The 18450-nt window shown below is 38.0% G+C and overlaps 1 protein-coding gene across 2 annotated transcripts in view; it reads left to right on the top strand.

Moving 5' to 3' along the window:
* Nucleotides 1-16669: 16669 nt before the first annotated feature.
* The window catches only part of LOC139450161 (putative methyltransferase NSUN7), a 63393-nt gene continuing 61612 nt past the window's right edge, over nucleotides 16670-18450 (top strand). Inside the window, exon 1 of one of the 2 annotated variants that reach the window (XM_071231836.1) lies at nucleotides 16670-16696. The gene's annotated coding sequence lies outside the window, so the exon portion shown is untranslated. Of the gene's footprint in view, nucleotides 16697-16753; nucleotides 16837-18450 lie in introns of those variants that run through there. The other variant, XM_071231835.1, reaches the window with a different exon arrangement.

The raw sequence follows: 18450 nt of genomic DNA, 5'->3' as shown, positions 1-18450 counted from the left end.
CGGTGATTTGTATCGTACTTCTAAGGTAAGTTTATGATCGAGTTCGCACTGGTTAAATGTCCTTATCAGCACCATATCCGTGCTCGTGGGTTTCAAATAGTGGCAAACTCCGTGAAGATCCGGGTTAGAATTGGTCTTGTGTGTGTGAGTGAGTGAGTGAGTGTGTGAGTGAGTGTGTGAGTGAGTGTGTGTGAGTGTGAGTGTGTGTGTGTGTGAGTGAGTGAGTGAGTGTGAGTGTGTGTGTGTGTGTGTGTGTGTGTGAGTGTGTGTGTGTGAGAGAGAGAGTGTGTGTGTGTGTGTGTGTGTTTAACTAGGCGGGAGTTGTACATGCAGGTTTGTAAAGGAATTCACATTTGCAAGAAACAATATATGGAAAATTTACCGAGCAGAGCTTTTGATCACGGAGAATGGAGGAACGATTTCTTACCGACAAAAATATAAGACAACCAGGCAAAAGCCAGTCCCATCGGAAGGCAAGAAAAGACACACGGAGCAGCCGTGCGTTGGTCAAACCTTTATCAGCGACTTCATTTTTCCAGTACCTGGAGTCAAATAAAATTTCACTGTCAAAATGTTCACTGACCTTCAATATATTTTACAGAATTGGCAGTTATGGCTCAAAAATATGTAACGGTAAATATTATATGAAACGTCAAAGCCAGATTATCCACAGAAAGATTACACAGATAAAGTAAACAATCCATTTATTTTTTTTATCGAAGATAGCCTTTTCCTGAAAAAATTGGAAATGTCAAATGTGGCACAACGGATGTGAACGTAAAGTTAGACCAACAATTGTAATTAATTCTAGTGTTATTCATATATGATAGAATAGGTCTTCAGCAACCTATACTTGCCCTAAAAGGCGACTGTGCTTGTCGTAAAAGGCGACAAACGGGATCGGGTGGTCAGGCTCGCTGACTTGGTTGATGCATGTCATCGTATCCTAATTACGTGGATCGATGCCCATGATGTCAATCACTGGATTGTCTGGTCCAGACTCGATTATTTACAGAGCGCCGTCATATTGCTGCAATATTGTTGAGAGCGGAGTGAAAAAAAACAACCAATCTATCATATATGTTTGTTTGACATCCGATACGCCATCCAAAGGTGGCTACAGATATTAACGTCCTTTCATTGCTTCGTTAAAAGTTTTATTCAATCATTGCCTTCTTGTATATTTGTTTTGTTTGTTTGTTGTTTAACGCAGCACTCAGCAATATTCCAGCTACATGACGGCGGTCTGTAAATAACTGAGTCTGGACATGACAATCCAGTGATTGACATCATGAGCATCGATCCAAGCAAATGGGATCGATGGCATGCATCAACCAAGTCAGCGAGCCTGACCACCCGATCCCGTAAGTCGCCTCTTACGACAAGCATAGTCGCTTTTTACGGCAAGTATGGTGTGCTGAAGACCTATTCTACCCCAGATCTTCACGGGCCGCCTTCTTGTATAATGTTTTACATGTGGTTTGCCATTGAATACGTCGCTGCCAGGATGCATCCGAGTCTTACTTATGAAGACGTTTCATCAATGTTCTCGCCTCATCATTTCTCGGGGCTTCGTACAGGTCTTCCGACTCAAGTCTTCTCTTGAAACCAACATGTAACAAAGGTCCTAACCACCTGGAAGCAAGGGTGAACGTAGCTCAAGAATGATAGAATCTTCGGATGTTTGGTCATTCCAGTGATGACACATACGCAAAGCGAATGATACGATGGGCTTGGATTACAAAAAGGTGTAGTGCATACGTTTCAGACTTAATCATCGGCAGTACGTTTGGAAATATTATTAACCTAGTTGTCACATGAAGACACGATGTTTGGTAACGCATCGTGCATGACTGTGAAGCAAATGCATGAGGGACATATATAATAATGCGTTATAGAAAGTTTAAAAGATTTGATTTCGTCTGGAGATTTGATATTTTGTAAGCCGCAAAACCACAATTTCTATTTTCTACAGTAGTCTGAAGCATAATTATTATGTTCAAGAACCCACTGCTCCACAATTCAAGACAAATCACAAGGTTACCATACAGATGAAGGTTATCCCAGAAATCGACACATACTAGATGGTAATACCCAGAAATCGACACATACGAGATGGTAATACCCAGAAATCGATACATAGGTTACCCCAGAAGTCGACACATACCACAAGGTTATCCTAGAAACCGACACATACCAGAAGGTTATCCTAGAAACCGACACATACTAGAAGGTTACCCCAGAAATCGACACATGCCAGAAGGTTACCCCAGAAATCGACACATACCAGAAGGTTATCCTAGAAACCGACACATACCAGAAGGTTACCCCAGAAATCGACACATACCAGAGGGTTATCCTAGAAACCGACACATACTAGAAGGTTATCCTAGAAACCGACACATACCAGAAGGTTACCCCAGAAATCGACACATACCAGAAGGTTATCCTAGAAATTGACACATACCATAAGGTTATCCTAGAAACCGACACATACCAGAAGGTTACCCCAGAATTCGACACATACCAGAAGGTTATCCTAGAAATCGACACATACCAGAAGGTTACCCCAGAAATCGACACATACCAGAAGGTTATCCTAGAAACCGACACATACCAGAAGGTTACCCCAGAAATCGACACATACTAGAAGGTTACCCCAGAAATCGACACATACCAGAAGGTTACCCCAGAAATTGACAATTACCAGAAGGTTATCCTAGAAACCGACACATACCAGAAGGTTATCCTAGAAACCGACACATACCAGAAGGTTACCCCAGAAATCGACACATACCAGAAGGTTACCCTAGAAATCGACACATACAAGAAGGTTATCCTAGAAACCGACACATACCAGAAAGTCATCCTTGACAACACGGATGCTGCGTCGTGTGGACATGCGGGACGTCTCTTCGTGGCCGACATTCTTCAGCTTTCAGTCTGTTAACTAATAATGAACAAACATGAAATACTCATATCGCCCGCCAATATGACATGTCCGGTTGTGTGCAATGCATTAGCTCCTGTGAACTATGTTCACTGGGCCTTTTTGTAAATGGCCTAATTTGCAGCACTAAAAAAAGTTATTACTGGTGTTGTTTCCCATCTGCAGTTTATGATAGAATATGTAACTGTATTTGGAATGAGTAAGGATGAGACAAATGGACACACAACTTCTTTATTACAATTAGGATAGATGTTCTCGGTGTACTAACACAGTTATCAAGCAAGTGAAGTACAGAGTATGGTTGACAAGAATACACACAGGATAGGAGGTAGTGTTTATACAGTAGAGTAGGTTTAAGATCAGTTACACTGTTGTATTTGTAATGAGTTGTGTTTCTGCATGAAGTTAGTCAATGAATGCAACAACCGTGTCCATGACACTTTTGGCGGAACATACACACAAGCAATGCAGAACTTACAAACAAGAATGGAAATGTATTCAATACTGCGAGATGACATTATGTGCCAAGTTTGGTGAAGAAATATGGTACGCCATTTTCAGTCTAAGCTAAAGTCGTTGCCATGGAAACTCGATAAATAATTATTTTTTTTAAAACCAAATTATCAGGCACCAGTTCACCACTAACCCTATCTATGTGCCATGTTTGGTGAAGACATATGGCACGGTTTTCAAGATCTGCTCCGAAAACGAGGATCGGGTGGTCAGACTCGCTGACTTGGTTGATACATGTCATCGTATCCCAATTGCGTGGATCGATGCTCATGCTGTCAATCACTAGAATGTCTGGTCCAGACTCGATTATTTTACAGACCGCCGTCATATAGCTGGAATATAGCTGAGTGCGGCGTAAAACAACAAACCAACTAACCAATCAAACGTAACTCGTTTACTTAATCCTGTAGCTCCATACTTTTTTTAGGCATTGTCTTAGGTCAAAAACAGTACCTGTGTTACCATGATGTTTTTGTCAGTAAATTTCGATCAAAACTCATCAATATCTTCTTTATTTCTTTTCAAATGTTTGTTCTATCCGATGACATCAAGTTGGTATCGCCCAGCTCCTGTGGTCAGTCATCCCATGCCAGGATTTTTGTCATTAGTCATGGTTCAGAAATAGGAGTGTGCTTAACTTTTTTCTTTGTGTATAATTCCGGGGTAGAATAGGTCTTCAGCAACCCATGCTTGCCGTAAAAGGTGACTATGCTTGTCGTACAAGGCGACTAACGGGATCGGGTGGTCAGGCTCGCTGACTTGGTTGATGCATGGCATCGATCTCAATTGCGCGGATCGATGATCATGATATTAATCACTGGATTGGATCACTGGATCGCCGTCATATAGCTGGAATATTGTTGAGTGCGGCGTTAAAAAAAAAAAAATCAAATCAATCTTTGTATATATGAAAGCGCTATAGATCTCCAGCAACCAGACCAGGGACCATATATCTTTGTTCATCAAAATTGATGATTTAGTTACATTTCTTGTAAAAACCCGATAATTAAATGGGAATTAACACAATTAAAAACGTTCTTTACTGTTCTTACACTGAGGACATGGTCGTATTGTGTCCTCTTCAAATCTGGACTGACCACCCAAGTAGTAGTAACCCCACCGCCTTAGAATAAAGAACAGACCACTGTTAGTACACGGAATGTCATTATTTGATCAATAAAACTTTCATTATCTTCGGAGACACTACTTACAAATAATGTGTATCGTGATGTCCGTTCCCTTATAACTTTCAAAGAGTGTATAGAAAATATATAGACTAACCTTCCGCACTGGTATCGATGTCATTGTAGTCAACCCGTTATCTCCAGAAGACCACTAAGGTCAGACAAGGGGTTTGTATGAATAGAACGGTGAATCAAGGTACGTGTCTAATCATGCCAATGAGTTCACGGTCTATCATATCTTATCCCCTAGGTGAGGTGACGTGACATTGGTCTTAACGTCGTGTTCAAGACTATCTATATATCTCGTTATACGATTTCTGACAGCGGCACTCTGCTTGTTTCACAGTGTGTTTGTTGCTTAACACCGCAATCGGGAGAGTTGGGTGGCCCTGAAAAGGGCCGTTTGATCGTGAGACTTCTTCACCCACATATTTGCTGTACAGCACGGGCACGAATGGGTCGCTATCTTTCTTCTGACTGGACACTTGCTGGCGTGGGTTAAACGCCGCACAGAAGTCCTTCAGTTTGGTATGGCAATACACACACTGGAATGTCCCATCATATGCTACTGTGCCATGAGCGTACACAGGTAGGCAGCCTTGGCAAATGATGCATTGCCATGCAGGCGATGGCAATGCAGGTGATGAAGATGGTACCTCAACCGAAACGAGCTCCAGATCCCAGTTCTCCATGAAGATCCGGGGTAGAATAGGTCTTCAACAACCCATGCTTGTTGTAAAAGGCGACTAACGGGATCGGGTGGTCAGGCTCGCTGACTTGGTTGATGCATGTGATCAATCCTAATTGATTGGATCGATGCTCATGATATTAATCACTGGATTGTCTGGTCCAGACTCGATTATTTACAGACCTCAGTCATATAGCTGGAATATTGCTGAGTGCGGCGTAAAACAACAAACCAACCAACCAACCGTTTAGTGTACCAGTTCCGTTCTGTATTCTAATTTTAGCTGGGGTACATTTCTGTATACAGACACGTACCTGGGGTACACATCTGTAGTACTGGCTTCACAAACAGAAGTCGGTAGAGTGATATGATATTTAGATCTATTTTAGCTGCAGTGGTGTGTGGTTGAACTCTGATTCCAAAATTCGAAACAGGTTTCCATATAGAAGGTTGGAAACACAATTGCATGCTGGGTTTGATAAATTCGAATACAATTAAGTGGTGTATTGCAGTGATGGTTGTGCGGCGTTGTTCGAGGGAAGGTTCATCAGCTTCCACATACAAACTGTCCACGGGAGAGGTTCTGAAAGCTCCAAAAGCCTTGGTGGTATCTGGTGTTTATTTTTTCTAAATTGCTTTTGGAGGCTCCGCTATAGACAACGGAATCATGGTGTGGTACGAATGTGTGACGACAGTCAAATATGAGGCCAAGGAATTGGCCTCCTCTACTACTTCTTTGAGTGGCATTTAGAAGTTGGAATGGTATGGAAGTTAATACGTTATCATCATTTGTTTGATAACGTTGTTAGAATCTACACCGAAACGTCGCCCAATTGCAATAAAGAAGTTGCTCATCCATAACAATTTTGTCTTAGTTACTCCTCTACTACCTTGATAGGGGTACAATCTAAAAAGAAATCTGGAAACCGTTACCTGTCATATGTATGTGACAGTTAAACTTCAAATATATATTGAGCTAACTGCAAGATGTATGTTAATTAACCCCCTGGATACCACAGGGACATATATGTCCCTCCTCTAAAACTCGGCATCCAGAGGGTTAATTAACGCTTGTAAATTTTGACAGACTGTTGTGTAGATCGATGCTCATGATGTCAATCACTGGATTGTCTGGTCCAGACCCGATTATTTTCAGACGCCGTCATATAGCTGGAATATTGCTGAGTGCGGCTTTAAACAACAAACAAACTTAGGAAGAGATTGGGACTTTATGTCAATCAGAAAAAAAATGATTAAATGTCAAATTAATAAAATATTGGAAAACAATCACTCAGTCTTGAGCTATCTTCAGTAGTTTCTGAGAAAACGTGTCCCCCTTGCACACGCTATACAGAACGTAAAATAAAATAACGTGGACCAAGGGTCGTAAGTCTGCAAAAAAAAATAATTAAGGGACATATTACCTATCACAGTCTTGACAAGTATCTTTTAGATTAGAAAGCAAACTTTCATTCAAGTAATTTCAGTAATTTTGGGGGAATATTTCACACAGTATGCATTGAGTTGAAAAGAACGGAGCAAGGGCCATAACTCTGTAAAATATGAATTTACCACACCAATTTTCGAACATTTGAGATCCTGACCAGTAACATCAGTATGTAAAATTTCAATTCTCTGACTGATATTTCTTGAGAAAAATTGTCCCCTTTAAGAAACGGAAGGGCTGACGGACGAACTCCTGCATTTTCCTCAGCTCCACTTCATGGTGGGGGAATAATAACATCTCCACTGGGGCTACACGTGCTGCGGGCATTATCCATTAGATGTCCCATTATACTACCATCAGATGAGGTCTACGTGACAGGCATATTTATTGTCCCTCGTGTCATGCTCTGTCCTCTCCCCATGGAGTCTAAACCACAGTGTCGGTGCCATCACGTCACGTGGCCTAATCCAGCCATTCCCGATTACCTCATGGTATTTACTTACGGACCCATTTTGAAACTTGCTTTAACCCAGTTTTATTTGGAAGCTAGATGGCCAAGTTGCAAGATTTATCTGAAACACCAGCAAAATTATATGAAATGAGGAATTTGAACTTGTCTCGGAAGAAAACTGTTGAATGAAAGTTAATAGTTTAGCACCAGTCTCATATATGTCCTGATTTTTTTCTGTGGGTGACCGGCATCTTTCAAGCTGAACCTAGCCTAAACTAGTGGGCTAGCACTTTCAAACCGGCGTTAGTCCTGATTAATACAAACAACAAAACGCACACACTTTAAGTGCAATAACCTTCAACGCGACGTTAAACCGTTTCACCACAACCCTGAACTTCGTAATGATATGAAGTAACGGTATAATCGGATATCTTCTAACAGTAAGTTTAAGTTTACGTAAAATATTCTCGAATTCCAAAATGATGCTGCTTTATATATGGGAAAGGCTACCGGTAAAGGGACGACATGGTCGATCACAATTCAGGAAGAATCAACTAAAATAAAGAGCGTGTGAATAAAATGCATGGTGTGTGTGTGTGTGTGTGTGTGTGTGTGTGTGTGTGTGTGTGTGCTACATGAGTGAAAAAAGACTTCATTGATACGTATGGACTGTATCTGTCCATTAAAGCCTTTAGAATTGAAATTGTTTAGAGGTATCATATATAGTCTGTAGTTTTTATGCAGCATAAAAGTGAACACAGAGACGGTGCAGAACACGGAGCAATATTTTACGTTCGCTTCATCGGGCACCTTTCATCATTCCTCACACCATGGCGATCTGTTTCTTCCTGCCCCACATTATGCTCTCTGACCAAGCTTCCGGTGGAGGTTCATGGGTTTCAACATTTGAACATGAATGATACAATGTGCTTCCGGCAATGCCACTAGAAAAGAGTCTCCAATAAACATATAAAATCACACGATTTTTATATCAGATACCTGCGGTGTCTGTCAATGATACATGTTTGTGATGCGAAAAAAGGTTTGTTTTCATAATTATTTCAAAGTTATTATTATCTCAAACGATAAAGTCATGCATCATTAAAAAGAAACATGACATAAGTATCTGCTTGTGTAAGAAACGTTTAAGTTTAGCGATTACATTATTGATGATGAGAGTTTGCGTGGTATCCCAGACTGACGATGGATAATAGCAGTCCAGGTTCTTGACGTCTTGATAATACAACGACAAATCATGATTAAATGTTTGTCCTTTTAATTGCATATTCCTATTCAATGCATCCATTTTATTGACAACTGAATTATGTAATTAACAAATTTCAAGTTGTACAATCCATGGTACAACTGCGAGTATAAGGGTTTATTTTTGGAGTTATTTACGTTTAAAACAAACTTGACGGTCTTAGGTATAAAGTGACCTCTTCCACCATTACGCATGTGCGCGTTGTTTGAGCAATGTTATACTTTTTTTCGATTTAGCAAGGTTATGCCTTTACTAATAACAATATTTATGCAGATGAGCACAAGGTAACCTCGTCATAATTTTTGTTTGATGGTAAAAAGAAAACACAACCATGTCACTGAAACAAATTTCTCAAATTCTAATCACATATGTTTTACTTTACTCAAAAACACAAGGACGAGATACAGTCATATGTTAGATATACAGATGTTTTGTACAAATAAATCTATTTTTAAACCAGGATCCATATTCAAACATATGATATTCGAAGCCGTTCACAAAGTTTATTAACCTCATGCTAAAGCATGGCGTGTTACTGATTTTTAAATGTACAGATAAAGCATGTACGTGTACTTTGGGGACGGGGCGCAAAGGCCGCTCCAGGGAGTCTAAAATAGCAGATAAGGGAGGGGCGGGGCTATGGGATGGTGGGGTAGCCTCGTGTGGTCAAAGCGTTCGCTCGTCACGCCGAAACGCCGACAGCCCGGGTTCACTCCCCATATCAGTACAATTTGTGAAGCCCATTCCTTGTGTCCGACACTGTGTTGTCGCTGGAAATTTGCCGAAAGCAACCGGTGTGTTAGTGCAGTTCACGCGAGAATATCATACACTTGCCTCGAGGATGCTTCATGGGTACCAAAAGACGTTAAAATATGAGACTTCTTGTTACCCTGCCTGGTGCTCGGCATAGGGGATAAGGCACAGACTGGTATTCATGTTAATTTCACCTCACCTCACCTCATCTTGCCTCAAGACAGACCAGGGTAGATTGATGCCGATAAATAATGTGTATTGAGGTCAGGAAGAAAATACACTTCATTTTATTCTTTCATTTAATATAATGTTGTACATCCCGTATGGGGAATATTAAACAGCAGATCTATAGTTCATCATGGCGTGGTTTAAAAGTGGTTTACAGTGTATTTCATTCTTACGACCATCCCATCCAAAACACAAGAACACTTTACAATGAAAGAGATGGACGAGTTGAGTTGTGAGTTCTAAAGGAAACACAATATGGTAGATGTGAACATAGAGTAAGTTTTGCCTGTGAGTAGATACGGTACATCGTAGATGGGACCATACAATACTGAGGTATCAATCATCGCGTCGATAGTTCTAGATCTACAAATTGTCTTTTTTACCAAGGAGAGGAATCTGTCATAGATACCAAATCAAACGTTTTGTTGTACAGCCAAATAAATACATCTACTTGTTTATAATTCCACTGGCGACAGTAAAAGATGTTATCTGCAAAGTTTCCAATGATTTCCAATGTTTATTTGATATAGGAATTGGTATAGATAACAGTGCATGCGTGTCATGTGCGAATATATACATGTGTATATTGGGCGTTAAACAAATACATAGCAGAAAATAGTTTCACTAGAATCAAGCCGTATCTCCACATCATGTCGGGGATGCAGGGAAATGTTGTCAGGTGTCAGTATATGTAAAACGGATTATAGCTTGAGTCTCGCTAGGGTAAGAGTCGTGAAAGTGGCACGACATGTATGAGGCACCTCAATGAATTAACTGGGTGAAACTGTGAATGTCAACTATGCACTTGTATTAGTTTCGTCATAAGAATATGTGGATAGCATTACAGCACTATGCAAGAGCGTGTAACCATGGCAACGAAGTAATTTTTCATCAGAGTATGTTTAAAAAGTAATCATGACCTTAAAAGGACTATAGATTGCAATAGGTGTCCGACATATGACAGTCCAATCATATCCAATATATGATGAAATCCATATTAGATCTACCAGACAGGAAAGTAAATTCGTTGTTTACTAACCTTCTGGTCGCTGTTACTAATCTAGTCTCATGTATGCCAGTATTTCTTTCATTGCATAAGAAGAAAGTTCAAATAAGATAGAGATCCAAATACCTGCAATTAGGACAGGACACATTTGATTTATTACCTGTCGTGTAATCGAATCTGTCCTGTTAAACATTCTGACTTCATGGTAAAATCAGTTTTTCATGCCGAAACTCAACTTCATTGAAAAATCGGCTTTTATTGACAAACGTCACTTAAAAATAAACAAGAAATCTCTTAAAATATTGTTTACATTTATGAACTAGCAACCTATGCTGGTCGTTAGAGGGTTAATGGATCTGGTGTTCTGTCTCTGTCACTTGGTTGACGGCGTATAAATAGTTGCTGATTCAGAGTCGATTATTTACCGTCATTTACCTGGGATATTGCTGAGAGCGACATTAAACGTTAAGAAAACAAACTAATACAAAAATGGATTTTTTTATTCCATATAGTATACGAAAATAAGTGACGGATAGTCGGATAACATTCAATATTTTAATTTGACTGGTTCGCTGTCCTACGATCAGCTCAGCTAGCTGGCTTCTTGCGGCGAGGAGCGCAAGCGCTCTAGGGTAGGCAAACCAGTTCATATTTTCATCGTTCCCAAGACTTCTCATAGTAGTTTCCAAGGAAATTCACACAAGTTCTTATAACCCTGTTACGAAACCTCCCTGTTTTTGTTATTATATTTAGTTTCTAATCAGTATAAAAGCATATATAACGCGTGTTTCACAGTTCAGATATTTAACATGGTATAAAGTGCGTGAATTTTAATTGTTAGTGATCCTGATAACGCGGCAAGTTATAATGACCTAATAAGGCAATTACGAAGGGCAGATAACTCTAAATACGAATGAACCAATCGGAACTTACTTTCCCTGTCTGTATCCGAGACAACCCGAGTGTCATTTTACTGAAGAGAGACAAGCATTGGTTAGCGACATAGGCCTTTTGAGCCTCCACTGTGGATGACGTCATATGCCTTATGACGTCATACGTTGTGTCCTGTACTTTCGGACTGTTGTAAATATGGCTGATGTTATCTTTGCAAGATTTGTGAGTACACAGTATGAATTGTTGTCCCTGACATTGAACTCATGGCACCGAAACATATGAACTGTATGTACCTCTCAAACATCATGTAGGATGATAATAACCTTTTTATTTAATGTCTTAATCTTCTATGCAAAAGATGTCTGACGCATATTATTACCCTTTTGCCAAACACAGATAATGCACTTTACAGTACATCCTGAGTGACAATACATTACAATCGCAATTGACTACAACATGTCTAACACAGGGCTACAAAACTTGTTATTTTAATAAATACAAAAATACAAAAAAATACCATATTTTCTTGAGTATGGTGCACACCTTTTTCCTAAAAAACACAGTTGTGTAGAAGGGGGTGCACATTATACATGCCATAATGTGTTGTGATGTTTTTTCGTAAGCACGTAACTTGGGTAAATTAAATTGGTTTGGAAAATATTCCATTTGCTTCCTGCTATTTGAAATTTTGTCCCATATACCCTCTCAGCCAGAATAAGTTCTGCATTCATCATCCTACTTCAAACATGGCCATTATTCATTATACAAACCCTGTATAAAAAAAACAACAATCTCTCATTGATCAACAATATTCAGACCTGACATAGTCAGATGATTAACACCAGACATAAAAAAAAATATTTGGTTACAGTTTCAATTCCTGAATATTCATTCAGATTCATGACTGACATATATTAATATAAAAATCAATGTAATCGTTCCCCTTTCCTCTTTAAGGGTAATGAAATGTCAAAAAGTCATTCAGTCCCTAGGAAATTGAGTAATATTGATCAAGGAGTGGCTTATTTTGTGCCAAAGTATATATTGGATTCTGATTTTTCACATTTGATGAAATTATTTACTCATTCAAATTAGGATTTTGTTTACCTAGACCATATATTCTTCTGACATTGCTTGTTTGCCAAGTGATATCTGTAAATGCTAATGTTACTAGGTTTAAATTGACATTATTTCTAGTTCACAGACTGTCCTCGTTTGTTTGTTTTCAAAATTTTAACAAAATGAAAATGAATATGCTGTTTTAGACTACAAAATATCCTGATATAATTTTTCTTTGAAACTATTATTTCAAGGTTTATTTTTCTCATTGGGCCTCATGTAGACATTTTAAATGTTTGTAAGTCAATAATTGAATTGGTCTGGCCTAGTACTGAGATGTCAAAGTAAGATAATTAAATCTTCAATATGATTGTCATGGCAATCTGTATGGTGCCAGCAGAAAATGAGATTCCCCATTTGGAGCTCTATTGTTTGAAATTATGCCTTATGATGAGGTCTGAGCCAGGAATTCACTGGCCATTCTGCATGTGCATTTTAACAAATAAAACTGTCTCAACTATAGGTCATTATGCAAAATTATAGAGAAATTATATATAAACCATGACATTATTTCAATTGGATACAACCCTCAAATGTGTTGATTCTGGAACATATTCTCATGATTTCTCCATTAGGAAACAAATGAAACTGGAAACATCAAACATATTTACTTGACAACTACTGGCACCTGTTTGACTAAGTCATCAAGGTGCCAGAAATTTGATGTATGGGCTGGTAGGGTAGTCTTGCAGTTAAAGTGTTTGCTTGTCACACCGAAGGCCCGGGTTCGATTCCCCGCATAGGTACATTGTGTGGAGTACATTTCGGGTGATATTGCTGGAAGGTTAGTAAAACTGGTGTGAAACCACACTCACTCACTTATTCACTTTATGTATACTTTTATCACAATGAGTGATTTCCCTATAAAGTAAAGTGTATATTTGACCTAATTGTAATGAATTGTGAGCAAAGTTTGTTTCACTGAAACATTCGTGGAATAGTGCTAAACGGTGTAAAACCATACTCACTCACTGACTCATTGATTTTTTTCTACACAAAACATGAATGCTACCTGTGTTATCTCCTTGGACAGGTGGGCACATTGATACTTAGGCCTTGTGGAAAGTTAAATGTTTTTTAGCTTAACCAGACTTCGATACCTACTAATGTTCAATCAGACCCCTTGAGATCGGGGATCCATGTTTGTTGTAAGCAGTGACTAACAGGATCGGGTGGTCAGACTCGTTGGCGAGTTTGATGAATGTCATCGTATCCCAATTGTGTGGATCGGTGCTCATGATGCCAATCACTGGATTGTCTGGTCCAGACTTGATTATTTACATACAGCCATCATATAGCAGGAATATTGTTGAGTGTGATAACAACAAACAAAACAAAATAATGTCCAATCAAGCAAACAATATAATTGTTTGAATGATTCAGTAACCAAGATCATTTTTCACATAATTGAACATTTTGAAAACAAATATGAACTAATTGGGGTGACTATTGGTCTGGAAATCACTATTGCGATAACTATTGATATTGCAAGCAACTATTGCGATAAATATCGATAGTTTTCAGTGTATCATTTTAGATGGATTTTAGAATTGAATTAAACTTTGGAACTGAGGTTTCCTTTGAATGTGATAACCATAACAACAAATAAAAAGTAAAGTTTGAGATATGACTGATTTGGGTTTTTTTTACCCTAATAATTTAAGAAAAAGAAACTTCCACATTACCATATGTAAATTACTACCACTCTTGATCAAAAGAAAAACAAATTTGAACAGCATTGCATGTATTTTATTGATATGGTAAATGCAATTGAAACTATCGATATTCCTAACTGAAATCAATACTATTGATCGGAAACTGGTTTAACAATTGATTTATTGACTTTAAGTGTTTACCAATAGCGATATATCGATATTTCTATTTATCGTGAAACTCCAATAAACTAATATAAATAATTTTTGTTGTATGAATATGATCATTTTGTTGGTTACTTGAAACAAAGACAGGATACTGTAATCTCATAGTAAAGACCATTATTACCATTCAGACACTTTAGAATGAAAAGTCATACATAACTTTAGTCAGTCGTCCAGTCACCTAAGGCGCCACGATTCGCTGTGCAGAGTTGCGTCCCTTGGGCATGCCAGAAACCTTTGATTGTGGGTTCCGATCCCGGTTCACCACAATTATGTTTCTAGGTTTGTCAGCACCATACTTGTGCTCGTGGGTTTCACCGAAGTGGTTACTGTCTGAGACCTACATCACTTCAGGCTTTTCTCCCACATCAAGCTGACATGCCGTGATGTAACTGGAATACTGTTTAAAGCGGCATTTAACCCAACTCACACACTCACTCACTTAGCCAAACAGCAAGCATTAGTGGTGGGTTGACAAAAAGGTCAACAAGTGCAAATTCAACATTTCATGTGTTTGAATATTCTGATTGCTCATATTGTTTGATATAAGATATCAATTCTAACTTTCCCTCTCTCTTTATAATGTTGGCAGATCTATAAACATGGCACACAATTGATAAACCGTTTTCAGTTTTAGTGAAAAAATACCATTATTTTCTTTGAAAATTAAGCGTAGATGCAGTTGAAAGCTTGCCTTTATGATAATGTCATTAATTGTTGTGACAGCATGATTAAGCCTGATAGCGGCTCCAAGTGGGGTCTGTGTACAAGGGAAAAAGGCAAAATTATCTTTTCACCTAGGTGTGAAATCGCTTTCTGTCAAGAGTCTACTACTTTTGGCCCATTTTATCGGAAGAATCAAGTTGTCGTTTTTGAAATGTTCTATTTTCTGCTCCAGTTGTTAATTTCAGTCCTACACTGTAATCAGCCATGCTTGTGTGTTGAGTGTGATAAGCCAGGGCCTATCATATAAAGGTACATTGCATGTTCATGGCAATCATTTATGAAATGCGATATTTGATACCCTTGCTGTGAAATATGATACTGTCAGCTGTCTCTGGTTAAATGACTTTATATCATGAATTGTAAAAGAATTGGTCGGTTGTCTGTTCTTTGTTCATATTCTAGTAAAACAATTTAATTCACAATGGAATTATGTATAATAATTGTTTTATGAATAGATCTATGAAGAAATATTTATCATTCTAGATGCTGTGTCAATTCTTTATTTACATATATGTTTTGGTAAGTTGTATTGTATATACACCATAGTACATAAGGCATAGGTGAAAGACTGAAAAACCTTAGAAAAACTCAAAAGAAAAATAACAGATTAATATTAGTTTTAACTTACAGAAAATTATAAGGTTAATTTTATTATTTTCATTAAACTATCTCCTGAATTAAATGTTAAAGTGCATCTTTCAATGTTACATGTATGTATGTATGTATGTATGTATGTATGTATGTATGTATGTATGTATGTATGTATGTATTTTTGTTGAGGAATTGAAATTGCAGTTCCTAAATATATAAAAATAAACCAAATAAACACTTCACATAATTTCAAACTCTGAAGAAATTAGAACTTGTGTGTTAAAAAGGTATTTGACATTTATTACAAGTATCAGGAAATTAATTTTATCTGTTGTGTCAGCCTCCGGAATGAAACTCTCATTAGACAAGGTCAGAATTCTAATTCTGGGCAGTCACGAAGTACAGAACTTCAGTACTAGTAAATTGCAATCTTTTTATATTATTCCCATATCATGGATTACCATCTCAGTTCATATCAATGACGTAGGAAAGGCTAAGGAATCAGGGTGATAAATTTCTGTGTTTGTGCGTGCCTAACTGGTTGCACTGAGGGCATTTAGACTGCCCGAAATAAATAGACGAATACTGGTGACATGGAATGATATGTTTGTTGGGGAACAATGTGCCTGCCGGATTCAGTTTCCACGTGAGCATTGTCCAGTTACTTTCCTAAGAATCAATAGTGATAATGAGGGTCATAGGAAGTCAATAAATGCGAGTCGATAGAGCTCGGATTTGAATCTTTTGCCAAAACCACCACCGTTATCAACAACAACACTTTGTATCCTGTTTTCATATTTGTGAAGAGTTAGATAAAAGATTAGATGCAGTTATTAAAGAAAGGCTAGGACTTAGCAGTGCACCCTGTTGTACGCCACGTTCTACGTATGTTATTTACTACAGAGTATGTATACATAGGGAGGGGTGAGTACATTAGTAGGGGAGCGTCTTAAAGTGTTTAGTCTCTTTATGTGCTCAGAGGACTTGGAAACGCTGTCAATAACTGTAAGTGTATACAATAGAGTACGGTCACTGCCGAAGTGGCTACTTACATTTGTGTTTGTTCATAGAAGACATTGAATCCTTTCTCTTCAAAATACCTTTGTAGGATAGATTACTTTGATTTACTTTGATCCTTGACAAAGGTAAGTTGGACCGTTTTGTTGTCTGTATCTAACATAACTATAACTACTGAATATATCTTATGTAAGAGTCTTTTTCGTAGACCTGATTGTTTTTGTGACTTGGTTAACAGATTTTTATGTGAAAAATCCTTGTTCGTAGGTGGGAAAATAATAAAGAGAAAAGACTGTCATTTTTTCGTTTCGTATACAAACAATTATGTGCATATGTAATGCCATTTGTGCTGTGTGTTTTAAGCTTATCTTGTCATTAAACCTATTGTCTTGCAGATTAGCCTTTTGTGTAGACCATTTTCTTGTGGTGAACAATCAGTTTGTATTCAGGGGAACAAAAACAAATAATGCTTTTCTGATTTTTTTTCACTTGTAAAACCTGTAAAGCAAATTAAATTAAACTTTCACCTTTATATAATATTATCTAATTTAAAAATAGAGGATGAAGAGATAGCTGTGGTTATTGACTACTTATCTATCTAATATGGGTAATGAGTTTGATTTCAATATCAATATGGCTTACATTTATTAGATTCATTTATTTTTTAGAACTCATGTCAGAAAGGGATAGATGTATTTATGACAACTGTTATCAATACAATTTGATATCGAGGGAAACTGATTAAAAAAATATATAAAAAAAATTTCATAACAAATTGAAAATTAAATAATGTTTTTTTTTGTTGCTGACATGTTTGACAGGGACTAATACAATATTAACTATAGTTACATGACTTCTGACAATTTATTATCACTTTAATTTTCTGGCCGTAATCTTTTCACTGGAAAATGTGTTGTGAATTAATTTGGGTTGAATAGAAGCAAGTGCCTTGCACTGTCTGCACTCAATTTCATTACATTGAATGTCAAGTGTCAGTTAGAAAATTCTGTTGAAGACAGCATGATGCCTGACAAACTATGTTTAATTGACATTGTGGCATGTTGGCACACAAATAGTACCACGTTGTTAAAGTTGCAAACTGTTCTTTGGTTCTCTTCATTTAATGAATAAATAGATATTGTGTTTTTTTGCGCACCTGGGCCCTCTTCTGCAAAGCGATCTAAGTGATAAGACGATCCTGACTCCCATACTTTAACGTAGACTTACGACAGTCGTAGTGCTACGGTTGCCTTGTTGAACAGGGTCCATGGCCCAAAGTCCAAATGATACCCTACATAAACATTTATTACCATGACATTATTCTTTAAAGTTTCTTTGATTATTACCATTGCTTCCCATATCAAACAGCTGATCGATAAATCCTCCACAACAGGTCTGCAATACGCTATTCGGTACAGCTGCCTATTTAAGCAGTAAGGATATAGGTGCCTATCGAAGCTGTACTGGCACCATATATGGATTACAAATGTAATTGGTATAGGTGTCTATCCAAGCTGTATTTGGTATAGGTGTCCATCCAGGCTGTATTTGGTATAGGTGTCTATCCCTGCTGTATTTGGTATAGGTGTCCATCAAGGCTGTATTTGGTATAGGTGTCCATCAAGGCTGTATTGGGTATAGGTGTCCATCGAGGCTGTATTGGGTATAGGTGTCTATCAAGGCTGTATTTTGTATAGGTGTCCATCAAGGCTGTATTGGGTATAGGTGTCTATCCATGCTGT

This window comes from Haliotis cracherodii, unplaced genomic scaffold (genome assembly GCF_022045235.1).
Source record: "Haliotis cracherodii isolate W230 unplaced genomic scaffold, xgHalCrac1.p SCAF_8, whole genome shotgun sequence".
NCBI lineage: Eukaryota > Metazoa > Mollusca > Gastropoda > Lepetellida > Haliotidae > Haliotis > Haliotis cracherodii.
Note: the sequence above shows the minus strand (reverse complement) of the source record. Positions and strands in the feature narration are given on the sequence as shown.